Below are 24,188 nucleotides of genomic sequence, written 5' to 3' on the forward strand. Positions count from 1 at the left end.
TCTTTTCCAATGAGTCAACTCTTCACATGAGGTGGCCAAAGTACTGGAGTTTCAGCTTTAGCATCATTCCTTCCTAAGATATCCCAGGGCTGATCTCCTTCAGAATGGACTGGTTGGATCTCCCTGCAGTCCAAGGGCCTCTCAAGAGTCTTCTACAACACCACAGTTCAAAAGCATTAATTCTTTGGCGCTCAGCTTTCTTCACAGTCCAACTCTCATATCCATTCATGACCACAGGAAAAACCATCACCTTAACTAGACGAACCTCTGTTGGCAAAGTAATGTCTCTGCTTTTCAATATGCTATCTAGGTTGGTCATGATTTGCCTTCCAAGGAGTAAGCATCTTTTAATTTCATGGCTGCAATCACTATCTTCAGTGATTTTGGAGCCCCCAAAAATAGTCTGACACTGTTTCCACTGTTTCCCCATCTATTTCCCATGAAGTGATGGGACCAGATGCCATGATCTTCGTCTTCTGAATGTTGAGCTTTAAGCTAACTTTTTCACTCTCCTCTTTCACTTTCATCAAGAGGCTTTTTAGTTCCTCTTCACTTTCTGCCATAAGGGTGGTATCATCTGCATATCTGAGGTTACTGATATTTCTCCCGGCAATCTTGATTCCAGCTTGTGCTTCTTCCAGCCCAGTGTTTCTCATGATGTACTCTGTATAAAAGTTAAATAAGCAGGGTGACAATATACAGCCTTGACGTACTTCTTTTCCTATTTGCAACCAGTCTGTTGTTCCACATCCAGTTCTAACTTTTGCTTCCTGACCTGCATATACGTTTCTCAAGAGACAGGTCAGGTGGTCTGGTATTCCCATCTCTTTCAGAATTTTCCGCAGTTTCTTGTGATTCACACAGTCAAAGGTTTTGGCATAGTCAATAAAGCAGAAATAGATGTTTTTCTGGAACTCTCTTGCTTTTTCCATGATCCAGCGGATGTTGGCAATTTGATCTCTGGTTCCTCTGCCTTTTCTAAAACCAGCTTGAACATCAGGAAGTTCACAGTTCATGTATTGCTGAAGCCTGGCTTGGAGAATTTTGAGCATTACTTTACTAGTGTGTGAGATGAGTGCAATTGTGTGGTAGTTTGAGCATTCTTTGGCATTGCCTTTCTTTGGGATTGGAATGAAAACTGACCTTTTCCAGTCCTGTGGCCACTGCTGAGTTTTCCAAATTTGCTGGCATATTGAGTGCAGCACTTTCACAGCATCATCTTTCAGGATTTGGAATAGCTCAACTGGAATTCCATCTCCTCCACTAGCTTTTTTCCTAGTGATGCTTTCTAAGGCCCACTTGACTTCACATTCCAGGATGTCTGGCTCTAGGTGAGTGATCACACCATTGTGATTATCTGGGTCATGAAGATCTTTTTTGTACAGTTCTTCTGTGTATTCCTGCCACCTCTTCTTAACATCTTCTGCTTCTGTTAGGTCCATACCATTTGTGTCCTTTATCAAGCCTATCTTTGCATGAAATGTTCCCTTGGTATCTCTAATTTTCTTGAATATAGATTAGGAGGAGGCTTACCAAATGGGGCCTCTCTCTTAATCCTTAAATTAGATTCTGAGATCATTATCATTTTAGTTAAACCCTAAAGCAATGATGAGTATACACAAGGAACTGTGAACTCCTGAAGAGAGGAGACAGGGTGAAGACAGCATGACCATGATCTTTAAATGAATAGTGATCCTGCTTCCAGTAAACTTGACTGATGTCTGGTTCAAGACTTGAATAGCCACCTATCATGTACACACGGCTTTATTTAAAATAGATAACCAACAGAGACATACTGCATAGCATAGGGAATTCTGCTCCATATTTTTTGAGAACTGTAATGGGAAAATAATTTGATAAAGAAAATATACATGTGTATGGATAATTGAATCACTTTGCCATACACCAGAAACTAACACAACAGTGTTATTCAACAATGCTCCAATATAAAATGAAAATTAAATAAATAAATAGCTACTTGACAATGGGGGAAAAACTAGGGCATAGTTCAGGTGAGAGTTCCTGTAAAGTTGTTTGGTTCTTGACAATCACATTTGGAATAATTTGACCAAAATTTTCACTTACGATCAGAGCATTTTGCATCAGTTAGACAAAATTACATAAGAAGGATTAAAACATCTAAGGCCTAATTACTCTTTCATTACTCAATTACTGTAGTGCGTACTTGTAATTCAGCACTTCTCCTCCTCCAAATGTCTTATCATCTGGGAGTATTACATCATACAAGGAGTAATCAAAATACTTAAAGGATCTGCATGGAAGAGCAGGGTACAGAAATATCATTCTTAAGCAGAGTTCAGTGGAGCCTTTTAGGAACTCAGGCAATGTCTCGTGGTAGTGATGCCGAAAACAGGTCAGACAGGCCCAGTAGGCCTAATGAGACAGACCTAAAAGGAAATGGCAATCCACTCCAGTGTTCTTGCCTGGAGAATCCCAGGGATGGGGGAGCCTGGTGGGCTGCCGTCTATGGGGTCTCAAAGAGTTGGACATAACTGAAGTGACTTAGCAGCAGCAGCAAGAGTTTATTTAGGCTGTGCTTTTCTCCTGTTTTCTCTGCCCATTCTGAAAGCTGGTTCTCCAGACCTCTTGTTGATATCTTTCCCAGTCCATAATCACTAGATGAATTTACTCTCTGAGCAGGTTAACCAGAGATGTTTCTGTTGTTTAGAAACAAGAACACTGAATGGTACTATTAAGTACAGGAGAGGTAATGGATGTTCAAAGAATTTGAAATTAGTTATCTTGCCTATTTGGGCCTGAAAATAAACATAATCCTGCTGGGTTTCAGGAATATAATTCTGGCAGACTATAACTTGAAAGGATGGATTTTCTAATTAAATTATCAACTGTGTACTCCCAAAATAAATTGTCCTTTGAAAGCAAAGCTGTAAAATAATGAGTTGCTTCTGCTTTGGAACAGCAAAAATAGAATTCAGGAATGATGGAGTCCATTGACTATTTTTTAGGACATTTTTTGAGTGTCCTAATAAAAGAGAATGGCAAGCTCAAAAATCCTAAATTCTTAATGCACATTCTAAATCCCCACATTTTCTATGATCATATTACAGCTATAGTTGCAGGCCTGCAGGAGCCAAGAATCAAATGCAAAATTTGAATCTATAGTTTGCCAAATCGTACCACCCATTGATTTCAGTTAATCATCAAATCTCTTTTGGGAAAATTAGAGCTTTGGTTAGAGTTAAGCAGAAATCTAAGAACTGGTGTTAAGCCAAAATAGGAAAGATTCAGAGTACCCTGTTTAACCTGACCCCCAAGCCCACAGGGCCCCCTTACCCCTGCTATTTGAGTCCTTCTTCCCTTGGTTGTGACTCTTTTTCCTTGCTTATAGATGCTGCAAGTCCTTAATCTAAATAAGTTATTTCTTCAAAAAAAATCTTCATTGCTTATCTCTTACATTTTATTATTTCTAGATTTTTAACTTTTACCTATATATATGCATGATAAGACATTTAATGTTCTGAAATAATTATTGCTAGTTCTAACAGCTGGAGATATTTAATCATATAGCTTGCTGACTAAAACCTGAACTCAATGAAAATACACACCAAATGAAGTTGAAATAAGATATCGTTCTTGAATTAAGATATTTTTCTTGGTATAACAGAATTCAAAGATTCTATAATTAGAAATGCTAGAAAATATGTATCATTTGTGACCTACTATTTTGTTCTGTTTGTTTTTACTATATACCCCATGAAAGTCCACAAAAAGTGATGAGGTGCATGCCAAAGCTTTGAAAAGTGCTTTGATACCCGTTTTTCATTTTGTTTTCCCTTTAGTTTTTTTTATAAACACGATATATTCATGGGAGAATATAAAGTTGAAATGAGCTTCCTGATAGAAATCTGAGGCAAAGGGGCAGGTTATGATGAGATGATGAGAGTATTTGTGATAATTAAAATGGTCATAGATTTTTGATAGTTGCTAACTGGTTATAGGGTTTCATAGAATCACAATATATGTACAGTACACTAAAGCTTTTATTACTTAGGGTAGGACAGACTGTGAAAATATGTACCAAGTACAAACACACACTCACACCAAATATATGCACAAATATATAATCCTCAACACTCAAAAATTGTATTTCTTTCCCAAATAACAATTACAAATGGTTCCAGGATAGAAGTTGAGGAAGGAGGACATAGACACTACAGAGCTGTTCAGTAATCCAGGATGATGGTGCCTCTGCCAGCCTCAACATGCAGCTTCAATGTGGGATCTTGGGATACTCTGGAAGGAAAAAGGATATGAAGGAGTAAGAGGTTTTTATGACCAGATCTAGAAGTGGTAGACAGCATTTAAAGTAACATTCAGTTGACTAGAATTCTGTCATGTGGCCACATGCAGTTGCAGGAAGCAAAACTATAAACTTGCTGTGGTCCAGGGGAGAAAAGGATGCCTATTTTAGTGAACAGCTAGCAGTTTATTTATTTATTTTTTTAAATAAAAGCTATATGAGAGAAGCTAATGGAATCATAATGTTACTGTTACAGCCATTCATCCCAATTCTCATATTGAAAATGTTGTCAAGACCCGAGTCTACTACACTTTGAGGGAGCCAGACTCATTGGGAAACATTCTGAAATCACATCAAATATATGCTTGGTGAATATTTCTCCCATCTTTTCTCAGAGATCAGTCACTATTTACAAAGTAACTGTACTATACTGGGAAATGGGAAATATCTAAGTCTTTTGGAAAAAAAATTTTAATTAATTAATTTTTTAAATTGAAGGATAATTGCCTTACAGAATTTTGTTGTTTTCCATCAAACATCAACATGAATCAGCCATAGGTGTACAAATTATTGATCACCAACTGTGAACTAACAGAATACCTACCCCTGGGAGGTTGGTGGTTACAATTTTGTTTCTCCTCCACAGGTTTCAGAATATTGAGATGAGAATCACAAAAGATTGAGAGAATAATGGATATTAATCAGAGCTGAACTGTTGGGTGCCTCCTTTGTCAAGAGACTGAGTATACAGAAGACAAAATTGCCCTATACTAAACTTTAGAATTCTTTTATGAAATACAATGTGAGAAAAAGACAACTGTGGATATTGAACAACTAAGGGGGTAGATTGCAGTGAACATTTGTTTTGGTCTTCCTAGCATCCCAAACATCCTTATTTGATTGGACCTCAAGAAAATGCAATGTCAAGGTCTTTCTTTCCACAGTGTAAGACAGATGGGGCAGAGAGTCTCTTTTACAGTTTTCTAATACTTGTGGTGGGGCTATGTGACCTCGGCTCAGTCTACCAGATGCTCTAGCATAGAATTTTGGATCTTGGAGGTTTGACATGAGAATCAGAGGAGACAAAAATTATTCACACTGTAGGGTATACAGATTAAGAGGTATGATGTGTACACATGAAACTCATATAATGTTATAAATTGGTATTACCTCAATTAAAAAATATGTATTCAGTGAGGATCTTTGGTATGGTTAAGAGCCTGTGAGTTGAACTAAAGCTATTAGAGACTAATTCTGATATGATTTTGCTGTACATTTCTTTCCTCATTTTCTGACATTGGTTTCCCAATGCTTTTGTCAATTCTGTGAATGCTAAAGTATTCCTTATATATGTTTCCTTTCTGTTTAAATTGGTCAGATATAGTTTTTGTTTCTTAAAAATACAAAGCATCATTAAAAAACACCACCACCAAACAACAACAACAACAAAATGTTTACTCATTTAGTCAGGATGAAAGGATCATTTGGAAAACATGTTTTAGAAGGATGAATATTGCTAAAGACTACTTTCTTTAGAAATAATGTTAAAATTATAAAATTAATGTTAAGATTATAAAAATCTGGTATAAAGATGATACATGAAGGAAAGCAAATAAAAAAATTGAGATTCTAGTTAATAAATTAAAGAAAGAAAATTAAAAACAATTCATTATTTTAACTTAACTCAATATATCTTTGTATTTACCTTTTTCCAGTCACCCTGCTAGGTGTTTATTGTTATGATATCTTATATAATGGTCATGTAGTCATGTAGTCATGATAACTACATGAGGTTCATGCTATCACTATTTTAAAGACAAGCAAATGATCATTTGATAGTTTTGTGACTTCTTATGGCTTTCTGGGTGATAACGGAATCAGGGGCATGATTTTGACCTTAGTTCAGAATCTGCCTTTTTTTAATTGAAAATTTCATAAGACTCCCAAAATGAAATATTTTGCTGCATGACTAATGTGGCAGACTGATTGCATTAACTATCCCAATAGTAGTCTCTGTATGTGCTTTGAAATAATGCTTTTCAGCAACTTCCATCAAAAGATGAAGTCTATTTCACATCCCTTAGATCAAGGATTAACTTATATATTTTTCTGATCCATAAAATGTGGCAAAAATAACATTCATTAGCTGTTTTAGTCAACTCATTAGTCATTTTAATTAAGTAATTAATCTTAACGAAACCTTAGTCAAGAGACTTTGCACCTATCTTTTCTCCCTTAGATGGGGTGATCATCATTTGAACAAATTTGAGGCAACACAAGAACAGGTAGACTATCCCCCAGCACCCTTCCACCTAACCAGAAATATATAAGTGAGCCCAGCATAGACCAAGCGAGTTCAGAGCACTTAGCCAACTCACAAATTCATGAGAAATAATGAGTGGTAGTTGTTTTAAGCCACTAAGTTTTGGAGTGACTTCTTACCCAGTAATAGTTAACTAATACAAGTAATATTTAGTATTCAAGAAGGCTTTAAAATACTATTATGCTTATTGAATCAACAAAGCAAGTTTATGGCCTCTGCAATCTGAATGTTGTGAATTAAATACATTGACTCTATTACTCAAATACATTGAATTTTGGCATTCTATGAAAAAATCTGTTTCTGTAAGATTATAATTAATCAAAAATAATTGAAGTAGTGGAATTAGTTTAGAGGATTAAGATACTTTTATATTTCAGTGATTAAATTTAAATATATATAGAGAGAGAGAGAGAGAAAGAGAGAGTATAGGTCTTCTTGAGTCAGGATCAAAAGAAGAATTGATGCAGTCCATCTGACAACAGAAATATTAGGAAGTGGTAATATTTATTGAGTGCTTACCCTGAGCCAGGCTCTATGTAAGTACGTAGTCTTCATACTCATTTTTAACCCTCAGTGACACCCAATCTGTACGTTCTACAGGGAATCCATACATCCTCAGGGTCTAGTTTGATTAAAGGTAAACCCACAGAGCACAAGCTGTCACAACTCATCAGAATCAGTTTGCAGACTGCAATACACAAAGCTGTTCTAGGGGTAGCAGCAGCAGCTGGGGCAACACTTTTGAAACTCAGTGAGCATCCAAGAACAGAGTCAGCAGGCTGAAGTTTCTGCAGTGAATTTTGCATGGAGAAGGTAGTATGGAGATTTCTGGAGTCCATTAAAGGGGTTTCCAGTACTTCAGAAAGGACATTCAATTGAGAGTTTCTTTCTATGTCTGAGGAAACCAAACTACTGTTTAATGAAGTCCTAAGCTAAGACAAGTGGCCACTGGAGGAAACAGTTGTTTGAAAACAGAGCTTACCCTCTGTTCACGGTTGTCTTCTTCAGAATCATCTGGGGGATGTGTTTTAAAATGCAGATTGGTAAACTCAACCCCCTGCAGCTTCTATTTAATATTCTGAGATTGAAATCAGGAATTTGTATTTGTAACAAGTATCCTCACTGAGCTTTACAGTTAAGCAAATTTGGGAAACACTGCTTGAGTGATGTAGGAGTTAGAACATCTAGATCTCCTGCAGCAGGCAGCAAGGGAGGGTATAACTAAGCAGCAGCAAAATCACAGGCAAAACTGAACAGATTAGAAAGAGGGGATTGTGTGAAACAAAGGGCAAGTTTTTATAGTCCAAGGTGTACTTGAGAAACAACTGATCTCATACTTTTCTGTGTGACCTAAGTTAATGATTAATTCAGTCATTCTTCATATACTGAGTCTTAATGTGGATCAGGCACCAATCTGGGTTTGCTGAACTAAAAGATTTATTATAAATTACCCCATCTCCAAGTGTGTCACAGTCTAATAAGAGAAATAGATATGCAAACAGTAATTAAACAACCTCATAGTTTTGATGTTGTGATAGAAGTGCAAACAAAATGAGAGGGAAGTAGAAAAGGGAATCATTAACATTTTATGGGAAAAGGAGAAGTCATGAAAGATGTTAGTGAAACTTAATCTTGAAGGATAAGTAAGAGTTGACCCATGGCATCTCAAGCAGAGGGGACAAGTATATGAAAAGCCATTTAAAGAATCAGACATTTTGAGTGAAGGCTAATGAAACCAATTATGGCTACAGAGTAGAGTCCAGGGAGGAGAGGCGTGCAGAAACCAAGGAAATTAGGGTCAAGTAGTAAAAGGAGCACCCCACTCCAGCACTCTTGCCTGGAAAATCCCATGGATGGAGGAGCCTGGAAGGCTGCAGTCCATGGGGGTCACTGAGGGTCGGACACGACTGAGAGACTTCACTTTCACTTTTCACTTTGATGCATTGGAGAAGGAGATGGCAACCCACTCCAGTGTTCTTGCCTGGAGAATACCAGGGACGGGGGAGCTTGGTGGGCTGCCTTCTATGGGGTCGCACAGAGTTGAACACGACTGAAGTGACTTAGCAGTAGCAGCAGTAAAAGTATATAATACTCTTACTCTAAGAAATCTGGAAATTATCCAAACTTCTATGAAGATTCAATTCAGCCATCTAGGCATCTTTTTTTTAACAGAAAAATAACTATCAATTTTATTTTTAAAAACACTTTCTACATTTAATACAGCACATGCACCATATGGGGATTTCCCATATGGTGGTGCTAGTGGTAAAGAACCTGCTTGCCTATACAGGAGACATAAGAGATAAGGGTTCAATCCCCAGGTTGGGAAGATCTCCTGAAGGAGGGCATGGAAACCCATTCCAGTATTCTTTCCTGGAAAATCCTGTGGACAGAAGGCTATAGTCCATAGGGTCACAAAAATCAGACGTGACTGAAGTGACTTAGCATGCATGCATGCATGCACTATATGCTTTCAGTATATGCTACTAATTGAATGCAACAAAATGATACGACACTCTAACCATCAATGTGATGGGGTTTGGAAGTTAGGTCTTTGATAGATAATTGGGTTTAGATGAGATTGTGGCCCCCAAGATAGTATGAGTGGCTTTATAAGAGAGACCAGAGCTCCCCGTTTCTCTGCAAAGTGGGTACAAACTCATGGAGAAGGTGGTGATCTCTAGGCCAGTAAAAGAGCTAACACCTGCCTAGCCCTTTGATCTTGGACTACCCAGAACCATGAGAAATGAATATCTATTGTTTAAGCCAACCAGTTTATGGCTTGTTATGGCAAATCAAGCTAAAACAAGGTACAAATCCACTCTGTTTACATTTCTGTGTGTTGGAAATATGTACAGATGGTAGGGCAGGGGAGAAGCCAGAGGAAGAATTCAGAAAGCCAAAGACTGCCTTGAACTTAGAAGTCAGGTTTAGAAGCCTATTTTTGCAGCCTATATGATTATAGGTTGTTGCAGCATTATATCAAGAGACTTGAAAGGTACTGTAATTTTCCATCCCTCAGCTTGTCTAATTCATAGCTAAACACTGTGACTTGAATGAGCTAAATGTATATGTGAAAAATTAGGGTGCCACAGAAAGGGAATTGGGAAGTAAAACTGGGAAAATATGAATTAAAGTAGAAAAATATAGAATATAAGTACCAATCAAATTAGGTAAATGCATGTTAGGTGAGCCAGATTGTCTTATGGTGAGGACCAGTATAGCTGTGACCCTCACACTTTAGTTGTTGATCTTTCCACTATTTTCACTCTTACACATACATTTACATTTGAAGGGCCATCTATAAGGTTTTTTTTTTTTTTTCCATCTTACAGTACTCCCAGTGTCAAGATTCATGAGGTCAGATGTAAAGATAAATTTGTTGGTGAAGCTGCTCTCTCCTAAGGGCGGGGAACTCAATCATTTTTTTTTTTTTTTCATACTGACCTTGTCTTGTCTGGAGATGAATCAATGAATCAAGTAAGAAATAGTAAATCATGAATAAATGATTTATGCTTGGCTTGATCAAATATGATAGATCGCTTGGGTTCCTGACTATTACTGTGTATAAAGATTTATATAATATACAAGTGACTGCGGACTGAAGAAAAAAACTGAGTTTTCTCCAAGGATATAATCCTATGTAACACTTTAAAAGTTATTCCAAGTGATCAGTTCAATAAAACTTTTTTTAAAAGTAATGAATGCATTCTTCCTTAGTTTTGCCCTTTCTCCTTTTTTTTTTCCTTTTTAGCCATAATTCAACATCAATAATTCAGCATCAATAATATAATACCAATAATTCCAAATCAGTTTGGTAATGGATCTTTCTTTTTAATTTTTATTGGAGTATAGTTGCTTAACAGTGTTGTGTTAGTTTATGCCGTACAGTAAAGTGAATCAGATATATGTATGCATATATCATCTCTTTTTGGGATTTCCTTTCTATTTAGGTCACTACAGAGCACTGAGTTCCCTGAGCTATACAGTAGGTTCTCATTAGTCATCTATTTATACATAGTATCAATAGTGTATTTATGTCCATCCCAATCTCCCAATTCATTCCACCGCCTATACCCCACCTTGGTATCCATATGTTTCCCCTCTAAATCCATGTCTCTATTTCCATTTTGCAAATAAGCTTTTCTATTCCATTTTTCTAGATTCCACATATATGCATTGGTAATGGATCTTTCTTACTGATCTACTAACTCAAATTTCTGGAAAATTCTCTACAGTCTTTGACCAGCAATAAACTAATAATACATTTACTATAGTCAGTGATGAACTAAGAGATAAATGATTGAATTTCCTCTGGATAAGTTCTCATATGCCAGGTATTTCTGAGATGAGGAGGGAGGGATGGAAAGGAGATAACAAGGCTATGGGAAGGAGATTTCAAGGCACCCCAAGAAAGCAAGGCTAATTCAGCTTTTCAGGCTAACACCTCCTAAAGATGATCCATCTGATTTACCAACTTGTATTGCATAATTTTTCATGTGAGCCTTTTAGAAGAATAAATTGGGAGTTGATTGATGAATGACTACTCTGAAATTGGGAATGTATGTCACACACAGTGTGTTGGAAGCAGAGGTTTGAGATGGGAAATATTTTGCTTTCTCTGGTAATTGAAATGACTATAATTCTTCATAAATGTTATTACATAATGAAAAGCACTATCTGCCATGAATTTGCTGTCATCAACAAAGTAGAAATAATGGTGACGGTTTGAATTATGTGCTTGGCAATCTGAGTATCCTGTAAAATCATCTTTCTTGATCTTAAAAAATATGTGAGCAGTAGTCAGTGTAAAATAGAAATCCATATACTATGCAAAGTTTATGCAGTATTATAAAGAATCAAACAATAAAAAGTGTTTTTAATGTATTAACCACACCTTTATAATTTCTATTGGGTGAATTAATTTGACAGAGTATGTTAAATGTATTCTATGCTGTACACCCTAAGAGAACAAAAAATATCCAGGCAAAGGTAGATGCAGAGGGGCTTAAGAAAGCACATTATATTGATGAAATTCAGAGATGTCATAAGAAAGAGCACTGGGGATATTTCTAGCCTGTTCCAAAGGAGAACATTTGACCTCACTTTATGCAGATCATAGAAATATACTTTACTCTGCAGAATAATAAGTACAGTTTGTTTGCTTGTTTGTTTTCGGCAGTCTTTTCTGAGGCTTATTTTCTTTTTGATATTCTCATATTTCAAGTTCCATTCTGGGCACTTAAATGAATTTCTGACTTTTGAGGACCATTTCATTTTGAAGTTCTCAGGCTCTTTAAAATATTCATATCAGCAAGGAAGATGCAAAGAATATATCAAAAACAATCTAAAATAATTAACAGGGTTGTGCTCAGTCACTTCAGTCGTGTCTGTCTATTTGTGACCCTATGCACCATAAACCCGAGAAGCTCCTCTGTCCATGGAATTCTCCAGGCAAGAACACTAGAGTGGGTTGTGGTGCCTTTCTCCAGGGGATCTTCCAAACCCAGGGATCGGACCTGTGTCTTCTGTATCTCCTGCATGGCAGGGAGGCTAGTTACCCACTAAGCCATGTTGGAAGCCTAATAAACTGGGTTAAGTAAGCAAAATTCTGACTTCAAATATTCTTGCCCCCTAATAAACACACCCCTGGGCTTCCCTCATAGCTCAGTTGGTAAGAATCTGCCTGCAATGCAGGAGACCCCAGATGGATTCCTGGATCAGAAAGATCCACTGGAGAAGGGATAGGCTACCCATTCCAGTATTCTTGGGCTTCCCTTGTGGCTCAGCTGGTAAATAATCTGCCTGCAATGTGGCAGACCTGGGTTAAATCTTTGGGTTGGGAAGATCCCCTCCACTCAAGTATTCTGGCCTGGAGAACTCCACGGACTGTATAGTCCTTGGGGTCCAAAGGGTCGGACATGACTGAGAAACTTTCACTTTTTCAAACACATCCCTTGAATGTAGGCACTACCTGTGAGTATGATGGAGGTCACTCTCATGATTAGTTTACTTACATAGCAAAGGTGAAGGGATTTTGGAAATGTAATTAAGGTCTCTGATCAGTTTTACCTTGATTTAATCAAAAGGAGATCTTAAGAAATCAAGTGAGTTCTTTACCTTTGAAAGACAGATTAGTCTTTCCTTGAGTTCAGAGACATTTTCATGCAGGCCTTGCAAAAACAAACTACCCTGAGTTATACAGCTGCAAGAAAGTGAATTCTGCCAATAATCACATGGGCTTGGAAGAGGACCCCACACTGCAAATGACACTGTAGACCTGGCTGACATCTTATTGCAGCTGTGTGAGACCCTGTGCAATGGAGTTGTAATGTAAGTTGTATCTGGGGCTTCCCTGGTAACTAAGAGGTAAAGAGTCTGCCTGCTAATGCAGGAGACCTGGTTCAATCCCGGGGTTGGAAAAATCCCCTAGAGAAGGAAATGGCAGCCCACTCCAATATTCTTGCTTGGAGAATCCCATGGATAGAGGAGCTTTGTGGGCTACAGTCCATGGGGTCACAAAAGAGACACAACTTAGTGACTAAACAATAACAACAAAGTTGTAGCTGGACTACTGACCTACAGAAACTATGAGATGATACATTGTTGTTTTAAGCTGCAAAATTTGTTGTGATTTGCTTATATCTGTAGAAAACTTACTAAAGGATATAAGGAATGTGTATAGTTACATCAGCATCAATAACAATCTCTGTGAAAGTGAGAAGTGAAAGTCATTCAGTTGTGTCAGACTCTTTGTGACTCCATGGACTATACAGTCCATGGAATTCTCCAGGCAAGAATATTGGAGTGGATAGCCTATTGCTTCTTCCAGTGGATCTTCCCAACCCAGGAATCTAACCAGGGTCTCCTGAATTGAGGCAGATTCTTTACCAACTGACCAATCTCTGTAGATAACTGTATATAGCTATAAATAGATTTATTATAAGGAATTGGCTCATGCAATTTGAAGCCTGAGAGATCTAAGATTTGCAGATGGAGACCCAAGATTACTGATAGTGTAAGTTCTAGTACAGGTCTGAGTTTAAAGGTCAAAGTCAAGTCAAGTCGCTCAGTCGTGTCTGACTCTTTGCGACCCCATGGCCTGCAGCCTACCAGGCTCCTCCGCCCATGGGATTTTCCAGGCAAGAGTACTGGAGTGGGGTGCCATTGCCTTCTCTGTCATATCTCTTATTCGGAAGAAAATTTGGACATAAGGGATCTCTGTCCATTTCCATTGTCTTTTGCAGAATAATTCTAATTGCAGGATGGTATTGTAATTTAAAGTTCCATCTTCAGGCCAGTGTTCTTCGTCCCCCAGTGGATAGTGTGGCCACGCAGTGGCACAAAAGAATTTCAAACGACTTCTCCTTAGAGCTAGAGGGTCGAACAGCTTCCAGTTATCAAGGATGCATCTCAAAGGCATCTGCGGGGAAGTGGATTGGTTATTTCCCATCTTAACTGGAGGTCTTCTGGAATCTGAGACTGGGCCGCGTGAGCTTTCTGCTGAGTTCGTTTTTCACTGTCCCGGTTTCCAGCACAATGGACCTTCCCCTGCCTTGGGTTTCTTCACCTTCCTCTTCTAGCGTGGGAGCTTTGCTGAGTTGGGTTCCTGCTGTGCTTGGCCTCTTCCGCGCGGAGGTTGTTTCAGCCAGGTTAAATCTGAGCCATGGCACCATAGATGTCACGCGAGTGTATGTTCCTCGGTTCTTGTCTAGTCACAACAAAGATTTGGAGTGACGGACATTAAAGCCCTCAGAGCATCACAGCTCTTGGGTCTTGGACAAACCGTGCTACAGCTCTTAGGCAAATCAGTGTTACAGCTCTATTTCATTTAGAAGATATCAGGAGAATCCAAGACTGGAAGAGAAGAGAGTGGAGGAGCGTGCAGGGGAGGGAGAGAGTGAGAGAGTGGGAGAGAGAAAGAGAGTGAAAGAGAGAGAGAGTGCACGCACGCAAGAGAGAGGTAGAAGATTGATATCTCACTTAGAGATAGTCAAACAAAGAGAGGAATTTCTCTCTTAATTGTTTTTATTCTATTTGTGCTTCCAACAGATTGGATGAAGCCACTCAAATTGAGGAGTGCTTTACTCAGTCTTTCAATTCAAAAGTTAATCTAGACACACCTTCACAGACACAACTAGAATATTGTTAAACTAAATATCTGCACCCCATGTCCCAGTTAAATTGACACATAAATTAATCCTTACAAGAGATAACAAAAGGGATAACTTTATGTAAATACTAGACATTTCCTGTAGATCTGCTTTAAGATAAAATTCAATGCATGGCATAAGATGAATGAGAAATTTAAAAGTTTGTCTGCAGCTCTAATAGTTTATTCCATTCTTTTTTATATTAATATTTATTTTAGGTTTTCTATCCTTAATATTTTTTAATACAATGCTCATTCATTGCTTCAAAGAAACAAATTACTGAATAACTAATATTGGGCATAAGTGTCTGTGGGTCAAACCAAGGTTAGGCGCTCTTCTCTATTCTTCAAAGCATTAAAAAATACTACATGTGTTATTTAAAAAATTTTTTTTGGCCACACCCCATGGCATATGGGATCTTAATTTCCCAACCAGGGGGTTCAGCTGAACCCACACCTCCTGCATTGCAAAGCAGCATCTTAACCACAAGACCACCAGGGAAATCCCTATATGTATTATTTAATTTAAACAAATTTGAATACTTACTAGGTGCAAAATAATGTACTATGTACCATGAGTAATATAAAGAAGCTGAACCTCCAGTACTTTGGCCATTTGATGCAAAGAACTGACCCATTGGAAAAGACTCTGATGCTGGGAAAGATGGAAGGCAGGAGAAGGGGACGACAGGTGATGAGATGGTTGGATGGCATCGCCAACTCAATGGACATGAGTTTGAGTAAACTCTGGGAGTTGGTGATGGACACGGAGGCCTGGCATGCTACAGTCCATGGGGTTGCAAAGAGTCAGACACGACTGAACTGAATCTATATTCTAACCCAATACTTACACATGACTAAGTGACTGAACTGATCTGAAGTTTTCTTGAAGTTGAAATAAACCTAAGATTATGTGTGCTTGCTATTTTTTTTTTTTTTCAGAAGAATGTGAGAATATTCAAATCTAATCTGGTACATTTTTTCTAATGGAAGCACTTGTTTTCACCAAGTTTTATGACTGCAACATTCTCCTATAGGTCTCAAGTTTTTAGACATATTTAATATAACACTCAATATGCTTACTTTTGGTAGTTTAAATCCTCTTTAAGACCTTGATGCCTCTAATTTTTGAAGACTTGGGTAGTGAAACACTTGGTAATTATTAGTCAAATCCATTTTACCTGCTTTCACCAATCAAAGTTGTTTTAATTGCTCCTATGAAAGACTTGCATGTTCTCTACCTGGAAGTAACCTAAACAATGAAATGTTTGCCAGAGTTGTTTTTCAGGAGTTTCGAGTCATCTTCATCAAGTTGAAGCTGAGCTGGTTAAAACTGAATAAGGTCACCAAGCCTCCAACTAGGCAAGCAAAAGTGTTCACTCTGTGATATTTTGACATAAGAGAGTCAAAAACTCCAGCCTCAGATCTTCTATGTGCCTTCATTCTAGACCATGCAGAGGCCTGTAGCCTAGCTACACTTGTGCAGAACTACAATTACCAAACCTTTTTCCAATTACCTTTCCCTATGCTCACCATGCCTTGGACTGCCCTGCTTCTTTATTGGCTATCTTAGAAATAATCCCTTGCCTTTGAGGAGACAGTCCTGAGATTGGTCTTGTCGCCTCGGTTGGCTGCCTTGTGAATAAGCATTCTCCTTGCTGCAAACCATGGTGTCTTAGCATTTTGACTTGCTGCATGTTGTGCAAATGAATCTGGGTTCCATCACAGTAGACCTGTTGTCCAGGAACAGACAGGAAGGTGAGTTTGTAAAAATGATGGAACTCCATGGTGTGCAGGTATAGACCATCTTGGTCTGAGCATGGCTGCTTTCCGTGTGTCTCTGGAATGGGCAATCCTCTAGAATGATTTTTGGTCTCTCTGACCTAAGTTCCTCTACTCGCTGCTTAAAGGTAGAAACAGATACCATAGTGAGGCTGTGTGGACAAAGATGAGGAAATGTATGCAGATGTGGTGGTCCTCCATTTTCACCCGTTTAGTTGCTCCTGGCTCCCCTCTAGCTCTGATTTTCCTTAATGAGGCTTTAATGGCCACCTGTTTTGATAATTTTTTTTCCTGTGCATTCTTGGATTTCTCATGCTTGCTGGTCCATTCAGGAAATCTCTTCCAGTTTAGCTTTTTTTTTTTCTTGTTATACATTTCTGCCATTTTGGGGGGATACAAGGTGGATCAGAAAGACTATCATGTATTTTTAAATCTCTGCCTTTAGCTGGAAATCAATGTTTTCTTCACTTTTTGACATTTTGGTCACATTCCTCTGGATAAAGTCTGGTTTATCAGTGTTCTTTTAAATTGCTGCACAGTACTGAATAAAATATTCTATTTGCTCTGTCATGAAAAATATGTGAGCCATCACCTCCCTTGGCCATTAAATTCCTATGAATTCAGGATAAAATTAGCACATTTTGAGAGTCATCATATTTGCTCTAATAGAAATTAAATCAATTAACACCAGAAGTTCTTTTAAAATGTTATTTTTGTAGATAATATTGATGTTAAGTTAAACAATCTGTCTTATACTCATGCAGTTGAATTTTTGATCTATTTCACTTCTTTATCCCTGTCTTTTTTAATTTGATTTGTTTCCCAATTTATTACCTAGCACTTCCTGCTTTCATGTAAATTATGATCAATATGACCAAAGCTAAAAATAACTTTTTCAAACAACCACTGTATTTTTTTCTTGAATGTACAATTCACATACTAAATAATTTTAGGGATATTTTAAAAAATGTTATTAGTTTAAGTACTTTTGTAGAGGAACTATTCATTCAATGAATATTTATTGAGTACCAAGTCAAACTTAAGATATTAGAGACAGACAAAATCAAATAGACCCTCACAGAATTTTTTGGTGAGAGGAAAGGACTATTGATACCAACAAACATGCATTTCAGAACCATAACAGTGGAAGATTATTGTTTTGCCAAGAAATAAATAAGATGATTTGAGAGACAGTAATGAAGTGGCTACTTTAGATTTGCTGTTCCTGATAAATAATTTTTTGTGTTAAGGGCAGTGTTGGATATAAGAACATGGCCTCAGGCACATGACACTTGAAAAAAGTTCCTGAACAATTTTTAGCTGCAGCCTTTCATCCACCAGGGTGTCCGAAAAAGACTAAGGCTTCAAAATAAAAATTCACCAAGGATCCCTAGCCAGTTGAGCTGCTAGGTAACCTAAGGAGGTGAGAATTACAGTTCCCAAATGAGCTGATGATGTTATATGTATCATAAATTTTATGCTTATTTTGATTATGATCAAAATATTTCCTGTTTTACCTTAAATGATCTAAAAAGTTTCATCTTAGGGAAATTGAGGCAGTAATATAGATAGATAGATGTAGGTGTTTTTTCCTGAAAATAATTGCTTTAGCAAAAATTGACTTTATAGCTTCAAATCTATATACTTCCCACTTGCCTCAAGTTCTAGTGTTGTTTCAAATTGTTACTCTAGAATTGTTCACAGATGGTCTTTGCTTCAGATCCTTTACTTACAACATTATTCTTTTAAATTTATATTTTTTCCATCTTAATGTTTCTGTAACATCCCTTACCTTCCATAATTTTTATTCATTATCTAATCTTGGGAAAAATATGTATTTTTATTCACTGTCAATTGTAGAAACTGATGTTTCTTTATAGAGCAACTTGAAAATAATTGTTGAAATTTAGGGTTCATGGAGATCTTCCATTTCAAAATGGCAAATTGAACATAACTTTTTTTCCCCTTACCATTTTAAAGCCCCGTAAGAATGACAAAAACATACCAGAAGCATAAAAGCAGCAAAATTTTATAGAAATGAATATGATAGGGCTAATGCATTCCTGAATAATGGTTTTCCACACACTTCCCTAAAGTACAAAATGGAGGAGTGTTTTTTTTTTTTTTTTTTTTTTTTTCTTCCTAAGGAAAAGGTGCAGAAACATCTGCCTCTAAGATTGGAGGCACCTTTTGTGCTGATTTTAAAGGAATATAGACATTCCTCTCTTTCCACCTCTCCCATGAGGAGCACTATAAAACTCAGTTTAACTAACAACTTAACCAGTCATGTGGGACAGAACTTTCCCTACACCTCTTGAAATGTTCAAGCACATAGAAGTGTGATTGTCTTCCCTTTTCCAGGCAGGAAGACCGTCCAGACTGTTCTAAGCAGCTTCTTTTTTCTTCTAATCATTCACTGAAGAAATACATATTGGATGCCTACTTGTTGCCAGATACATGAGGCATTTGGCATAAAATGGTGAGTAAATAAAACATTGACGCTGTCTTCATGAAATCTACATTCTAACAGGGGGAATCAATTACACACACACAAACACAGAAAATATAAAATTGCTAAATTCCATGACAGAAATGGGAATTTCTATGTTGGTATGGGAACAATAGGAGTATTTGATATGTTCTGAAACAATTTCATAAAAAGGTGAAAATCTAACTGTAGCCTGGAGGATGTACAAGAGGAGCTAACTAAGGTAAGAGCATTCCCAGTAGTGACAACAGTCTGCATAATGCACTGTGCCAGGAAGGTGCTGTGAAAGTCCAAGATTATAATAAAAAGCCAGTGAGATTAGACATGTGAATAAGGCCAACATGTATAGGGTAACGTAAGACATGTGTGTTGCTTAATTTTATGTGTCACCTTGACTGGTCCACAGGATGCTCAGGTATGTGGTTAAACTTTATTTCTGGGTGTGTCTGTGACAGTGTTTCTGGAAGAAATTAACATTTGAATTAATGGGCTGAATAAAGTAAATGGCCCTTTCCAATGTGAGTGGGCATTATCCAATTTCTGGAGAATCTGAATAGAACAGAAATGTAGAGGGTGGGTGAGTTTACTTTCTGCCCAACTGATTGAGCTGGAACATAAATCTTATATAAGAAATAACAATTTAACATGAACATGTACAAAGACACCATCTCTTGCTTCTAAAGACCTTAAATAGTAAATATTCTTGAAAAGAGAGTCCTCAACAAAAACAATCACAAAATGTGTTGAAATGCCATGGAGAACATTCTCCCAACACTGGATTTCTAAATAGGACTATTTCACTTAGCCATAATGTTCTTGAGAGCCATCCACGATTATGTAATAGATCAATAATTTGCTACTTTTTATTCCTGGATAGTAATTCATTGTAGAGTTATTCCATAGTGTGTTGTATCGTTTCAACAGTTCATGGACATTTGTGTTGTTTTCAGTTTATGAAAAATTATTTTATGAACAGAAGTAAATGTCTTTGCCAAGGAATAAGTTTTTATGCCTCTTAAATAATTACACTGGGACAAGATTTTGGGGTCACATGGTATGTATAGTTATAAAAAATTGTTGAGTCATTTCACAAAGTGGCTATAGCATTTTGTCTTTCTACCAGTAGTGTGTGAGAGTTTAAGTCATTTCATATCCTTGTGAATTTTTGTATTGTTATTCTTTGTGCAGAGGTAACACATTATGGCTTATTTGAACTGATTTTGCATTCATAATTCTTCTTTGGTGACATATCTGCTCAAATTTTTTACCCACTGCTTTAATTGTTGGTTTTGTTTTTATTATTGAGATATGAGGTGTTTATATATTCTGAATGAATTTCTTTATCAGATAGTCTTTGCAAATAATTTCTCCCAATATTTGGCTTGCCTTTTCTCTTTCTTAAAAACATCTTTTGAAAAGCAAAGTTTTAAATACTGGTAAGTTCAATTTTTTTAAAGTTATGGTTTGTGTTTTCTGTTTTTTATCAAGTAAATCACTGCTTATTTTATGGTCACAAAGATTGTCCATGTTTTCTTCTGAAAGTTTTTAGTTGCTCCTCTTAAAGGCTTTTGAATATATATTCATTACCTAGCTTTTGTTCTGGGTTATATTTTTGTTTGTTTCTGTTGCTGAGGAAGTGTGGGCCTCATAGTGTAGGTTAGTGTTTCCTCTGTGGTTTCTAAAAGGATTGTCTAAAATGTGTATAATTTCTTCCCTAAATGTTTTCCTAAAATTCATATGTGAATTCAGGTGGTTCTGGTGTTTCTTTGTGAAATTAAAAAAATAATAATAAACTTCTTTAAGAGGATTTAGGTTACTTATGTTTTTCTTGAGGAAAGAATGGTATTTTATGTCTTTCAAAGGACATTTCTATTTCATCTAACTTTTAAAAATCATTAAAACAAAATTTCTTTTTCCTATCTATAGGCATGTTTTTAAAGAATATGATTCAGCTATTGTTGAGTGGAATATTCCATAAGTGTCAATTAGGTCAAGTTGATGCATTTTTAAGGAATATTATATCTTCTTGATGAGATTACCACTTTATCACTTTGAAATGCCTTTTTTATTATTTAAGTATGGTTAATTTACAATATTACATTCATTTGAGGTATACAACATAGTGGTTCAATATTTTTATAGATTGTATTCCATTTAAAGTTATTAAAAATAATGACTACATTTTCCTATACTATAATCACTGGTAACCACTGGTTTGTTTTTCATATTTCAGTCTGTTTCTGCTTTGTTATTCACATTAGTTTTTATTTTTTAAATTCCATGTAAAATTGATAGCACATAGTTTTAATATTAGTCTTTTTCTGCCTTATTTCACTAAGCATAATAGTCTTTAGGACCATCCATGTTGTTGTAAATGACAGAATTTTATTCTGTTTAGCATTGAGTAATATTACAATGTGTATATGTGTGTGTGTGTACATATATGTATATATATGTGTATATGTATATATAACATGTCTTTATCTGTGAATATTATATTATATAGCTAGCATATTATAGCTAGTGTAAATAGTGCTGCTATGAAAATTGGGATGCGTGTATCTTTTTGAATTAGTGGTTTTCATTTTCTTTGCATAAGGTTATTCTTTGTTTTTAATTTTTTTAGGAACCTCTATACTGATTGTCATAGTAACCAATTTACAGTCCCACCAACAGTATACAGGGGGTCTCTTTTCTCTGCATCCTTGCCAGCATGTTTATTTGTAGACTTCTTGGTGATAGCCATTATGACAGGTGTGAGTGATAACTCACTGTAGATTTGATTTTCATCTCTCTAATAATAAGCAATATTGAGCATCTTTCCCTGTGCTTGTTAGCCATCTGTAATGCTTTTTTGGGGGGAAAATGTTATTCAAATCTTCCGCCTTTTTAAAAAAAATTGGGTTTTTTTTGTTTTTGATATTGAGTTGTATCAGCTGTTTATATATTTTGAATCTTAACCTGTTATCAGTCATTTTAGTTGCAAATATTTTCTCTAACTCACAAAGTTATCTTTTTGTTTTATTGACAGTTTCCTTTGCTATGGAAAAGCTTTTAAGTTTAACTCCTGCTGCTGCTGCTAAGTCGCTTCAGTCATGTCCAACTCTGTGCGACCCCATAGATGGCAGACCACCAGGCTCCTCCATCCCTGGGATTCTCCAGGCAAGAACACTGGAGTGGGTTGCCATTTCCTTCTCCAATGCATGAAAATGAAAGGTGAAAGTGAGGTCGCTCAGTCGTGTCCGACTCTTCGCGACCCCATGGACTGCAGCCCACCAGGCTCCTCCGTCCATGGGATTTTCCAGGCAAGAGTACTGGAGTGGGGTGCCATTGCCTTCTCTGTAAGTTTAACTAGGTCCTGTTTATTTTTGCTTTGGTTTCCTTTGCCTTAGGAGATCAATCAAATAAATAAATAAAAATGTTACCAAAATTCGTATTAGGGTGTTCTGTCTCTGTTTTTTTTTTATGGTTTTACGTCATACATTTAGGTCTATAATCCATTTTGAGTTCATCTTTGTATAACGTGACATTGCCATCTCATTCTTTTAAATACAACTGTTCAGTTTCCATAGCACTACTTCTTGAAGAGACTGTCTTTTTTCAATTGTATATTTTTGCCTTTGTTGTAAATTAATTGACCATAGATGTATGAGATTTTTTTTTTTTTTTCCTGGGCTGTATATTCTGTTCCATTGGTCTATATGTTTGTTTTTCTGCCAGTACCATACCATTTTGAGTAATGTAGCTTTTTTAGTATGGTCTCAAGTCAGGAAGCGGAGAAGGCAATGGCACCCCACTCTAGTACTCTTGCCTGGAAAATCCCATGGACAGAGGAGCCTGGTAGGCTTCAGTCCATGGGGTCACTGAGTCGGACATGACTGAGCGACTTCACTTTCACTTTTCATTTTCATGCATTGGAGAAGGAAATGGAACCCACTCCAGTGTTCTTGCCTGGAGAATCCCAGGAAATGCAGAGCCTGGTAGGCTGCTGTCTATGGGGTTGCACAGAGTTGGACATGACTGACGTGACTTAGCAGCAGCAGCAGCAGCAGCAGAAGTCAGGAAGTGCGATACCTACAGCTTTATTATTTTTTTTTTTTCCTGAAGTTTGCTTTGTCTATTTGGAATATTTTGTGGTTCTGTATAAATTTTAGGGTTACTTGTTTTAGTTCTGTGGAAGATGGCATGGGTGTTTTGATTGGGAGTGTATTAAATTTGTGATTCCTTTTGGTAGTATGGACATTTTAACAATATTAATTATTCTACTCCAAAAGCATGAGATATCTTTCCATCTCTTTCTATTGTCTTCAGTTTTATAGTTTTTAACTTACAGGTCTTTCACATACTTTCTTAGCTTTATTTCTAGGTATTTTATTCCTTTTGATGCAATTTTAAGTGACTTTCCTTGTTTGTTTTCTATAATGGTTCATTATTATTGTATAGAAAAGCAACACATTTCTGTTTAGAATTCTTATATCCATAAATTTTACTGAATTCATGTATTCTAATAGTTTTCTGGTGGAAATTTTATGGTTTTCTATATGTAATAACATGCTGTCTGCAAAGAGTGACAGATTTACTTCTCTTTAAATATGGATACCATTTTATTTCTTTTTCTTATCTGATCTCTGTGGCCAGGTCTTCTAATATTATGTTAAATAGAAATGGCAAGAGTGGGCATCCTTGTCTTATTCCTGATTTTAAAGGAAAGGCTTTTAGCTTTTCACCACAGAGTATGATGTGAGCTGTGGGTTTGTCACAATGGCCTTTATTATGTTGAAATATGTTTCCTCTATACCAGCTGTGCAGAGAAGGCAATGGCACCCCACTCCAGTATTCTTGCCTGGAAAATCCCATGGATGGAGGAGCCTGGAAGGCTGCAGTACATGGGGTCGCGAAGAGTCAGACATGACTGAGCAACTTCACTTTTACTTTTCACTTTCATGCATTGGAGAAGGAAATGGGAACCCACTCCAGTGTTCTTGCCTGGAGAATCCCAGGGACAGGGGAGCCTGGTGGGCTGCTGTCTATGGGGGTCACACAGAGTCGGACACAACTGAAGTGACTTAGCAGCAATGTGTTTCTCCTAGGGTTTATTCTTTATGGGATTCTCTGTGCCTCCTGGACTTGGGTGGCTATTTCCTTTCCCATGTTAGGGAAG

General features: G+C 36.9%; 1 long non-coding RNA gene across 9 annotated transcripts in view; it reads left to right on the top strand.

Annotated features, from left to right (window-relative positions):
- LOC129643864 (uncharacterized) overlaps positions 1-22,453 on the top strand; it is a 123,494-nt gene extending 101,041 nt beyond the window's left edge. For 8 of the 9 annotated variants that reach the window (XR_008710557.1, XR_008710553.1, XR_008710552.1 and 5 more), the window contains 2 exons: positions 18,901-19,018; positions 22,059-22,453. This is a non-coding gene — a long non-coding RNA (uncharacterized LOC129643864). Of the gene's footprint in view, positions 1-12,728; positions 12,939-18,900; positions 19,019-22,058 lie in introns of those variants that run through there. The other variant, XR_008710551.1, reaches the window with a different exon arrangement.
- Positions 22,454-24,188: the final 1,735 nt, after the last annotated feature.

Source organism: Bubalus kerabau, chromosome 2 (genome assembly GCF_029407905.1).
Source record: "Bubalus kerabau isolate K-KA32 ecotype Philippines breed swamp buffalo chromosome 2, PCC_UOA_SB_1v2, whole genome shotgun sequence".
Taxonomy (NCBI): domain Eukaryota; kingdom Metazoa; phylum Chordata; class Mammalia; order Artiodactyla; family Bovidae; genus Bubalus; species Bubalus kerabau.